The sequence below is a fragment of the Orycteropus afer genome, unplaced genomic scaffold (assembly GCF_000298275.1).
Source record: "Orycteropus afer afer isolate SDZICR_OR568_19922 unplaced genomic scaffold, OryAfe1.0 scaffold00575, whole genome shotgun sequence".
Classification (NCBI taxonomy): domain Eukaryota; kingdom Metazoa; phylum Chordata; class Mammalia; order Tubulidentata; family Orycteropodidae; genus Orycteropus; species Orycteropus afer.
In genome coordinates, this window is record NW_006922162.1 from 394,884 (window position 1) to 406,999 (window position 12,116).

The 12,116-nt window shown below is 41.2% G+C and overlaps 2 non-coding genes across 2 annotated transcripts; both read right to left on the reverse strand.

Annotated features, from left to right (window-relative positions):
* Positions 1–3,793: 3,793 nt before the first annotated feature.
* TRNAE-CUC lies at positions 3,794–3,865 on the reverse strand. Its single transcript has one exon. It is a non-coding gene; the product is annotated as a tRNA-Glu (tRNA).
* Positions 3,866–4,168: 303 nt separating this feature from the next.
* TRNAL-CAA lies at positions 4,169–4,274 on the reverse strand. The gene is made up of 2 exons: positions 4,237–4,274; positions 4,169–4,214 (listed from the first exon to the last, which is right to left on the reverse strand). It is a non-coding gene; the product is annotated as a tRNA-Leu (tRNA).
* Positions 4,275–12,116: the final 7,842 nt, after the last annotated feature.

Sequence of the window (12,116 nt, forward strand, 5' to 3'; positions counted from 1 at the left end):
TGTGATCCAATGCAGAAATATTTTACAAAATGATTTTGTTGTTAGTACTCATATAATCTAAGAAATAGTACATTTAAGCAATTTACAACTATATTTATCACATATTGTTCTCTGATTTAAGGAACTCTGGTAGCGTAGTGGGTAAGGCATTTGGCTGATAACCAGAAGGTCAGCCAATCAAACCCACCAGTCATCCCGTGGGAGGAAAACGAGGCAATCTACTTCTGTAAAGATTTACAGCCTTGAAAACCCAGTGGGGGGTCACTATGAGTCAGGATCAACTTGATGGCAGTGGGTTCAGTTTGGATTTATTCTTTAATTTGAGTTGATAATAAACATTACTAAAAATTCTGTATGGTCTGGTACAGGAGGATGTCCATGAGAAGGGGTGACACCATGAGTTACCACACTGGGTGGCACCAATCCTAGTGATGCTACTGATGGTGTTCAAGTGGATTAAACAATTGCAATCTGGTCCTGCCCTCGGTAAACTTGGAGACAAGCTTAGGAACTAAAACATATGCCCAAGTAAGTGTGACAAGTGACAAATGATGGTGTATGGTATGTCGGTAATAAAACAGAGACCCTGGGATGCCAGAGGTGGGCTTCTTCCTGGATTATACCTGCTGATGGTTAATGATACCCACTGTGTAAGGAGTAGTTTTTTGGTTTATGTCTTTTTAAAATAATTATAGAATCACAGAAAATTGCAAAAATAGTACAAACAGGTTTCCCCAGTGATTGCATTTTTTGTAACTATAGTACAATACCAAAGCCAGGAATCTGTCATTGCTACAACGTGTGTGGATAATTGATAATCATTTTATCACATATGTAGAACTTCAGAACTGTTCCATCACCACAATAACCTCCCTCATGGTACCCCTTTATAGCCACTCCCATCTCCCTCCTCCCACCATTCCTAAACCCTGGCAACCACTAATCTGTTCTCCAACCCTATAATTTTGTCATTTCCAGGATATTATACAAATGGAATCATACAGTATACGACCTTTTGAGCTTGATTTTTTTTTTTTTTCACTCATAATGATGCCCCAAGATCCATCCAAGTTGTTCTGCATATCAATAGTTCATTCCTTTTTTAATTGCTTGATAGTGTTCCACTGTATGGCTATACCACAGTTTGTTTAATTTTTCACCAGTTTTCAGCTTTTGTCTACTACAAATAATGTTGCTATGAACACTCATGTAAAGGTTTATGTGTGAACATAAATTTTCATTTCTCTAGGATAACTGTCCAAGAGTGCAGTTGCTGCTTTGAATATAAATTTTATATTTAGTTTCATAAGAAACTGCCAACTGTTTTCCAGAGTAGCTGTACCATTTTATATTCTCATCAGCAGTAATTGAGTGATCCAGTTCCTCTGCATCTTCACAACCATTTGTTGTTATCATTATTTTTTATTTTAGTTATTTTGATAGGTATGCAATATCTCATTGTGGTTTTAATGTGTATTTCCCTCATGACTAATAATGTTGAACATCTTTTTTTTATTGTGATTTGAGTGAAAGTTTACAGAGCAAATTCATTTTCTTTGTAGCAGTTCAAATATATTTTATGATCATCTTTTCATGTGCTTATTTTTCATCCATACAAACTCTTTGGTGAAATGTTTATTCATGTCTTTTGCCCATCTTATTATTGTAATGTTTTTTACTCTTGAGTTTCAAGAGTTCTTTATATATTTTCGATACAAGTTTTTGTCAGATATGTGGTTTGAAAATGTTTTCTTCTAGTCTGTAGTTTGTCTATTTAACAGGAAATGGTCTTTTGCAGAGAAGTTTTTTATTTTGATGAAATCAAGTTTATTGATTTTTTTTAATTTTATGATCACACTTTTAGTGTCATGCCTAAGAACTCTTCACCAAGCTCTGGATCCTGAAGATTTTCTTCTCAAAGCTTTGTATTTTATATTTTTGTATAATGTGCATTGCAGTGTTTCAAATAAAGTATTTTCCTACTAGTAAATCTTATATGCCTATGGTAGAAAAAATAGTGATAACAACAAATGGTTGTGAAGATGCAAATGCAGGAAATTACGACAAAGAAAATTAAAATCTTTCATAATCCTACATTTATTGGAAATCATAGTTCAGTTTAAGTGTTTGTCCTTCCAGCCTTTTCACTTATTTGATTTTTTTTTTTTTTTTTAATCTTATATATATGCAAAATCTTCTCAATTCCTTTTGAAGATCAGGGAAGATTTCAAACTGAAACTTGAAGGTTGGGTACAATTTCATTCTTTTTTTCTTCTTTTGGTTGGCCAGTTTTACAGATGAGAAAACTAAAACTTAGGATACACAATTTGCCTTCTAAAGGCTTGAACAGGCAACTGGAAGAATGAATGATAGGTCCATCCATAGACACAGGGAAGTCAAGAGGAGTAACTAATGGGGAAAAGGATACTAAATTTTCCATTTTTAATTTGAGCCGTAGTGAATGAAGCAGTCAGCGGACAGTTGAGAATGCTTGGCTGGAAGGTCTCCAGCAGCCAGGGTTGGGGCTGCTAGAGAGGGTCATACGTGGGAGGGGACGGGTGAGTGGAGGGTAAAAGCCCAGTCGCACCCCACTTGCCCGCACCACCGTTTCCCTCCATCCAAAGTTTCCCACACTAAGGAAATAATCTGGCAAGGAAGCCAGCATGGATCCTACGAACATCACTGTCAAGGGACAATTCATTAAAATTGAGACGGGAGCGGGGCAATTCTGGATCAGAGGACACAAAACAGTCAAGTGCAATGCAAGCATTTCAATGGGATCCTGATTCTTTTTCTTAGTGAAAAAAAAATAAGCCACTATAAAAGACATTTTGAGGACAATTGGGGAGATTTAAATATGGACTGATATAGGATCATATTACAGAATTAATGTTTTCTTAGGTGTGACATAGAGTACTGTCATAATGTCTAAAACTTTCAAACAGATGGGAGAAAGGAAAAATGTGTGTGTATATATGTATAGACATATAGAGAGAGAGAAAGAAGCAAAATATTAATAAATATTGAATGTAGGTAGACAGAAAGAACACCGGTGTTCCTATGGCGTTATTCGATTGTTCTGAATTTTTGAAGTTTCTAAATAAAAAAGTAGGTGTTGGGATTAAGGAGGATAACTTTACTTCTCTCAATAGAAACAACTCACTGAGCCATTGGAAGGAACTAAGGCCCTCCCTGACCCAATCCTCTAGGCTACAGGTGCCGTTCTAACGAGCTTCTGGACACTTGGGGAAATACTTTTTTAACCCCTAGGTAGAATTCCAGGGGGAGCTCTGATAGCGTAGTGCCTAAAGCACTTGACTGCTAACCAGGAGGCTGGCGGTTCAAACCCACCAGCCACTCTTAGAAAGGAAGGTTGGGCAATCTACTTCCGTAGTGATACTGCCTCGGAAACCCAAGTAGGGGCTGCTATGAGTCTGTCCGACTCCATGGCACATGTTGTTGTTGTTGTTGTTTGCCATCGAGTCGGCCCCGACTCATAGCGACCCCTCCTTGGGTTTCCGAGGCAGTATCACTACGGAAGTAGGATTGCCCAACCTTCCTTCCGAGGAGTGGCACATAGAAACATAATTCCAAGACCAGGTTTTTGTGCCAGCCCCAGATGGATCTTTATGGATAGTTTTGTGTTATCTGCCTTGCTCTTTCTCCTTTTAATTAACGTATTGTAGATCAAAAACACTGACTTCCACATAACTGACGAGCTCATAAAGCGCAGTTCTCTAATATTCCCAAATACGTTTTTAGTTTTTCCAAGAAGCCGAAAAGGACAGGCAGCTTCCCTGACCGGGAATCGAACCCGGGCCGCGGCAGTGAGAGCGCCGAATCCTAACCACTAGACCACCAGGGAAGACATACAAGCTTCCTCTGTATTATGGTAGACTAAATTTATAATGTATGATGTAAATTACGTCTGTTAATATGATTGGATGGATTTCGCAAGACGTAAATTCTTCTCCTCCAATATAAATACCTGTTCTTCTCTGCCGCTGTGGCGACAAATCACCCGCTGGAGATACGTTAAAAGAAGCAGTGGAGGACAGTCACAATAGGGATGTCTACGTTATGATCTCTTCCCAGAGGAAAATATACAAACGGCAACTAAGAAAGTTTGGGGGGGGGGGGCCCTGAATAGAGAAAATTAAAAGGGTTGTGTCAGAAGTGGGATTCGAACCCACGCCTCCATGCGGAGACCAGAATACCCGCGGGTAAGGTATATACCTTGAGTCTGGCGCCTTAGACCACTCGGCCATCCTGACACCCGACAATCCCGCGGCTCTTGTAGTATTTATTTCCTGTCTCACTTGGCTTGCAGTTCCACATTGCTGGTTAGGTAGGCTGTTACCTGGCTCCGCCAGGAGAATAACCGAGTAAAGAAATCTTTTAGAAGCCGTAGCTGCAATACAGCTATCACTGGCCAATAATTGCTCTCCTGGTGAGGAAATCAAATCCACATTGAGGAGGTAGCGTTATCCCGCTAGAAAACCGGGTCGATTCGTGGCAACTGCGCAGGCGCCTGTCCCCTGACAATGCAGGAAAACAGGAGAACAAGCCCAGTAAACCAAAAAGGCTCGAAACCGCTGTGCATCATCGTTATTATTAGAGTTTTCTGCCTAACTGTGCTCGGTGAAGCCACACAACCACTACTGGAGATATTGGGGGACCACAGAGCGGCAGCGGGCCAGGTTGGAAGGGCCGGTACGCAAGGCTTAAAAGAAGATCAGGTTGTGTTTGCATAGCAGTTTACAAAAGAGTGAAAAGGCATCTGGAGTGCTTTAGATTCGAATGGGAAAATCCTAGACTCCTCTACTCCAGAGCAACGCTGGCCTGGCCCTCCAGGTTGGTTGTGGAATTCCTTCTGAAATTTGATAACAGTCATTCATTCAATCATCTACTTATTCACTGAGTTTTTATTATATTTATATTTTATTTAATTTATACATAATAAATTTAGTCTAGCATAATACAGAGCCCACTGGGCTTATGCGATGAAGAGACAAGCTTCTGCCCCTGTCTTAAGGGAACTCACTCGATAATTGGAGAGACAAGGGCATAAATAAATATAACCAAAAATCCACTGCCATGGAGTCCATTCCTACTCATAGCGACCCCCATTGGGTTTCCAAGGCTGCAAATCTTTGCGGAAGTAAATTGCCTCATCTTCCTACCGCCCAGCAGCTGGTGGGTTTATGAACGGCCAACCATCTGGTTAGCAGCTAAATACCTTACCCACTATGGCACCACAGCTCCTTAAAGAAATATAAGGACTTTATATTTTGAAGAAAAGCAAAGTAGGACTGTGAAATGGTGGAGGACTTCTATTTTCAGATAGGGGAGGTAAAGTGAGACCTCACTGAGGTGATTTTTGCTGAAGCATAATTTTCAAAATAAAATATATGACTAACACAAGTTTAAAATGAACACTTGTCAATATTTTATTCAACTTATTAATGAGGGACCCTGTAAAATGTTATGACCAGTATAAAAATTTAAGAACAAAGATTTTTTTAAAATATGATTAGTCCACAAAGGATTCCTGAAAAAAAGTTGCTAATAGATGCAAAAAGGGTTAATATCCTAAGGATAATAAGCTGCGAGTTAGAGGTTATGGTTTCTACTCTGGGGTTATCTTTTTCTAGGAAATTAATCACCTGCATCTCTAACAAATTTCATCTGCATTGCTATGAACAGGAATCCATGGTTTAGCTCTCAAACAGGAATTATTTGCATTGCTACCAGTTGGCAACAAATTAAAAAAAGTAAAACACAAAAAGGGAGTAGAGAGAGATGGAAGGAATTTGGTGGCACAGTGTTAAGCGCCCAGCTGCTAAACAAAAGGTTTGCCATGCGAACCCACTAGCTCCTCTGGAGGAGAGAAAAGACCTGGTGATTTACCATAAAGATTGTTGTTGTTAGGTGCCATCAAGTCCGCCAAGACTCATAGCGACCCTATGCATAGCAGAACAAAACACTGCCAGGTCCTGCTCCAGCTCCACGATCCTTGCTATACTTGAGCCCATCTCTGGAGCCACTGTCTCAATCCATCTCGTTGAGGGCCTTCCCCTCTTTTGTCGACCCTACACTTCACCAGGGAGCTCTGGTAGAGTAATGCCTAAGGCACCTGACTGCTAACCAGAAGGCTGTCAGTTCAAACCCACCAGCCACTCCTCGGAGGGAAGGTGGGGCAATCTACTTCCATAGTGATACCGCCTCGGAAACTCAAGGAGGGGGCACTATGAGTCAGGTCCAACTCCATGGCACATAACAACAATACACCTTACCAAGCATGACATCCTTCTCCAGGGAATGGTCTCTTCTGACAACATGACTGTGCTAGGCTGGCTTCTCTAGAGAAGCAAAACCAGTAAAGCTTAGAAAGAGAGAAAAATTTATCTTAGGAAAATGGCTCATACATTTATAGAAGCTGGTAAGCCCCAAGTTCTTGGATCAAACCTCAAGGTGGAGGCTTTTCCCTGACTCATGCAGCCGCAGGGGCTGATGAGCTTAAGGTTGGCAGGCTATACCAGCTGTTGACTCCAGTGAATGATGAATCCAAGATCATCAGGCCGAATGATGGATTGTTCACTCACAGACAGTTGCAGGCAGCAAAACAGGATCCCGATCCACAGAAGAGTGTCTCTTTTCCCAGGATGTCCATAAATATATTGGAAGCAGCCCACACTACTACGGAAACTCCCTTTCAACTGATTGGCTGCTTATTGTATAGTCAATAAAACACAAGCAAAAATCTTTCTGGTATTCTTTGCTCTGAGCCAAGATCCATCTGACATTAGCAATGATATCCCTTGTTCCACATCCTCTTCTGAATCCAGCTTGCATTTCTCAAAGTTCTCTATCAATATACAGCTGCAACTGCTTTTGAATTATCTTCAGTAAGATTTTACTTTCATGTGATATTTATATTATTCGATAATTTCCACATTCTGTGGAACCATCTTTCTTTGGAATGGGTACAAATATGGATCACTTCCAGTCAGTTGGCCAGGAAGCTGTCTTCCAAATTGCTCTGGTTACCAGTGCCACTCTGACACGAATATACTACAAATGGGATGGCCTTAACAAACAGGAGTTTATTTTCTTACAGTTTGGAGGCTTTAAGTCCGAGTTCAAAGTTCCAGGCTCTAGGGGCTGGGTAAAGCCCCTCAACCTTGGGGTCCAGCTCTGCCTCCTGCTCCTGGCCCACTGAAGGTAGAAGCGTTTCTTCACTCAGACAGCTGCTACCTGCTGAGGCTGAGAAGCCCAAGGTTGACAAGTAAAAAAGGAACAGTCCCAATGTTACCAAACCACACAGCAGGCCATTGACTTAAATAGATTGTAAGTCCCAAGGTCAGCAGAGCATAGCAGGTTGCTGAGCAACAACACAGATACATGCAGGGTCCAAGCATGCCATAGGCTAGAGACCATCCCCAAGGATTCTCCTTATACACAGGAAGCAGACCACATCCCAAAGGCAGCTATTCAGCTGTTTGTGGTAGATACCACCATGGAGTTGATTGCCAGTCTCATCATGGGGAATAACTACCACCAGCTGCCCAGCCACTCAACCAGGCCCAGCCAAGTTGACACACAAACATAACTACCACACAAATCTCTTGACATAGCCGAGTGAGTGCCTCCAGTGTGGCATCCATTTGTTGAAACATCTCAATGGGTATTCTGTCAATTCCTAGAGCCTTGTTCTTCACTAATTCCTTCAATGCAGCTTCAACTTCTTCCTTCAATACCATTGGTTCTTGATCATATGCTACCTCCTGAAATGGATGAACATCAACCAATTCTTTTTGGTACAGTGACTCTGTGTATTCCCTCCATCTTTTCATGTTTCCTGAATCATTCAATATTTTGCCCATAGAATCTTTCAATATTGCAACTTAAGGCTTAAATTTCCTCTTTAGTTCTTCCAGCTTGAGAAATGCTGAGCATGTTCTTCCCTTTCAGTTTTCTAACTTCAGGTCTTTGCACATTTCATTATAACAATTTACTTTGTTTTTTCAGGCTGCTCTTTGAAAACTTGTGTTCAGCTCTTTTATCTTGTCATTTTTTCCATTTGCTTTGGCTACTCTCTGTTCAAGGGCAATTTTCAGAGTCTCTTCTGACATCCATTCCTGTCTTTTTCATGACCTTTTGCTTTCTTCATGGATGATGTTCTTGATGTCATCCCACAATGCCTCTGGTTTTTGGTCACTGATGTTCAATGCGTCAAATCTATTTTTTAGATGGTCTCTAAAATTTAGGAGGGATATCATCAAGGTCATATTTTGGCTCTTGTGGATTTCTTTTAATTGTCTTCAATTTCAAGTTGAACTTGAATATGAGCAGTTGATGGTCTATTCCATAATCAGATTCTGGCCTTATTTTGGCTGAAGATATTGAACTTTTCCATCGCCTTTTTCCACAGATGTAGTCAATCTGATTCCTGTGTATTCCATCTGGCAAAGTCCACGTGTATAGCCATCATTTGCATTGTTGAAAAAGGTATTGGCAACGAATAGGTCATTGGTCTTGCAAAATTCTATCATGTGATCTCCAGCACTATTTCTGTTACCAAGGCCAAATTTTCCACCTACTGGTGATTCTTCTTGTTTCCAACTTTTGCATTCCAGTCACCAGTGACAATTAACACATCTTGATTACAGTTTAAGAAACTGTATGGGGCAGTTCTTTGTCATATAGGGTCACTAGGAATTGGAATTGACTCAAGGGCACACAACAACAGAGATGAGGATGGTTGGGAAGAACTTTGATGTGGCCTTTGAGCTGAGCTTTGAAGAAAGTCAAAGAACCATCATACAAAATATCTAGAAAAGGAGGGGTCCAAGGGTAGAGAAGAGCAGATGCAAAGGCCTACAAGGGATGCAAAATGGCCAGCACACGTGGAACTGAGTGAGAATAAGAAGGGCCTAGTGCCCACCTTTGGATTGACATTGAGTGAACAGAAGGGTTTTGAGTACAGATGCAGTAAGATCCAATCTGGTTTTCAAGTATCCCTCTGGCTGCTGTATGGAGTGAAGGGTACAGAGGGCAAAAGTGAAACAGAGCAGTTGGAAGTCCAAGCCATTTTGGATTGGACCTGGTGGCAGGTGTTAGGGAAAAGTTACTAAAACCAAAATCTACTACCAACCCAGAAAACCTCTCCACAAAAATAGAAAACAAAGAAAAGACTTACTTTTGAGTAAGAATTAAACCAGAATGTGATGCATCATAAGAGTTCTTGTGGCATAGTACCTAAGGCATTTGACTGCTAATCAAAAAGTTGGTGGTTCAAACTCACCAGCCACTTGGTGGAAGGAAGACTGGGCAGTCTACTTCTATAAAGATTTACTGCCTTGGAAACCCAAATGGGGTCGTTATGAGTCAGAATTGACTCCATGGCAATGGGTTTGGTTTTTGGTTTGGTGATGCATCATAGGCAAGCCCCTAAAGAGATTGCAAAGACAGAAAGACATCTTACCCTTTATACAGCTGTGTGGATACAACCTATTGCACTCATGTTTGTTGTAGTAAAATGGCAAAGTTTGGTTGAAATTAATGAGCTTTTATTACAAGACAAGACAATCTGAAAATTGAGAATCACAAAGTCCAGAATTAAGTGATCCAAGGAGGAGACATGTGATAGTTACGTTTGTGTGTCAACTTGGCTGGGCCTGGTTGAGTGGCTGGGCAGCTGGTGGTAGTTATTCCCGATGATGAGACTGCAATCAACTCCATGGTAGGATCTACCACAAGCAGCTGAGTAGCTGCCTTTGGGAATGTGGTCTACTTCCTGTATTTAAGGAGAAGTCTTGGGAATGTTCTCTAGCCTATGGCACGCTTGGACCCTGAATGTAGCCATGTCGTTGTTCAACAGCCTGCTATGCTCTGCCGACCTTGGGACTTACAATGGACTGCCGTGTGGTTTGGTAACATTGGGACTGTGCCTTTTGTCAACCTTGGGGCTTCTCAGCCTCAGCAGCCAGCAGCTGTCTGAGAGAAGAAATGCCTCTAGCTCCAGTAGGCTGGGAGCAGGAGGCAGAGCTGGACCCCAAGGTTGAGGGGCTTTCAACCAGCCCCTAGAGCCTGTCATTTTGTAAGAATAAACTCCTGTTTGTTAAGGCCATCCCATCTGTGGTATATTCCTGTTAGAGCGGCACTAGGAGCTCTGGTAGCATAGTGCCTAAGGCACTTGACTGCTAACCAGAAGGCTGGCGGTTCAAACCAACCAGCCACTCCTCGGAAGGAAGATGGGGCAATCTACTTCCGTAGTGATACTGCCTCAGAAACCCAAGGAGGGGTCACTATGAGTCGGGGCCGACTCGATGGCAAATAACAACAACAGGTAACCAGAACAAGACAGTTCAGAGAGTTTAAAACGCAAGAAAATTCAGTAAAAATTTAGTGATTGGTTGACGTTTAGATTATTATTACAAAAGAGGGTGAGAGCACATCTGATTAGTAGATTACATGTATTTCTTAAAAAATTTTTTAAGTTACAAAGTAATCATTAAATTGAATACATAGAGTCTCAAAACAACCATTAGACCCTCCTTGCATGACTGCAGGGATGATATTCATAATTGTAAAATTTATTTGGAGTATACATTTATTATGAGAATTATTTTGGACCTTGCTTCTCAAGCAGCAAGCAAAACTTTTTAGTAAAACCTACATTGTTTTCTGTAATTGTTTACCAAGTAATTTTCTCAGGGTACAGTGGAGAGTTATAGGAATGGCAGGCTACATTCCTGATGCAGAGATTATTTTGATTCAAAATGGAGTTTTAGCCTCAGACCTTAGCATAGATACTGTGTAGGCTGGGTTCTCTAGAGAAGAAAAATCAGTAAAACTTCCATATATAGAAAGAAAGAGAAATTTATCTTAGGAAAATGGCTCACACACTTATAGAACCTGGCCAAGTCCCAAGTTCTTGGATCAAATATCAAACTGGAGGTTTTTCCTGACTTACGCAGCTGCAGGGGCTGATGAGCTCAAGGTTGGCAGGAAGTATACCAGCTGTGGACTCCAACAAATGACGAATCCAAGATCACCAGGCCAAATGGTGGATTGTTCACTCATGGACAGTTGTAGGCAGCACAACAGGATCCCATCTCACAGAAAAGTGTCTCTTTTTCGCAGGATGTCCATAAATATATCGGAAGCAAGCCACACCACTAGGGAAACTCCCTTTTAACAGATTAGCTGCTCAAAACATATACATCTGATCTCATCATAGGAATAACCCACATCACAACTGCTTAAACCACACAGAATTGTGGTCCAGCCAAGGTGGCACACAACTCCTACTATCTCAGTCCACCCCTTGTCAATTTGGCAGTTGTATACATCTCCTTAACCATATATAATCTCTAAATAAGGATGATATAAAGTCATATTTGTGCTTAACATGATACATTAACATGCATACAACTGAAACATATTAACATTGTTTACATTTCATAGTTCATAACAGAAGGAAACAAAAATATTTCATACATATACAGTGAAGAAATATAACAATCACAGTCCTCTTTTCTGCAACTTGTGGTTGTAGGTGATATTCACAACTATCTTCTTTCACCATCCATTCCCTATTTCCCTTGCCCTCAGCAAGCACCTCAGCTGGTTGTGGTTCTGTGCCAGGTGAGGTGACCCAAACCTTCATTCCTGAAGGGTCTGGGCCATAGTAGTCATATCAGAATTGGGTTGCTGTAACTTTCCAATTGATTTTAATTAGGGCATGGTAGTCCTAAGAGACGTCCTAAAGAATCTCCTGCATTCCAGACATATTCTTCTTTACCTCTATTATGTAATATCAATCCAATTTCCCCTTGGTAATCAGGATCTATCACACCAGATAGTACAGTAATGCCCTTCTTTGTCTGTTGATCCAGAAGAATGAGGAAACCAAAATGGCTGGGTGGCATTCTTAATTTCTAGTTCAGTGCAATCAGTATTGTATCTCCAGCTGGGAGTGTTCCTCCTTTTGGGACTAGTATCTCCAGACCCGGGAGCTCTGGTAGCATAGTGGCTAAGACACTTGCCTGCTAACCGGACTGCTGGCGGTTCAAACCCACCAGCCACTCCTCGGAAGGAAGGTTGGGCAA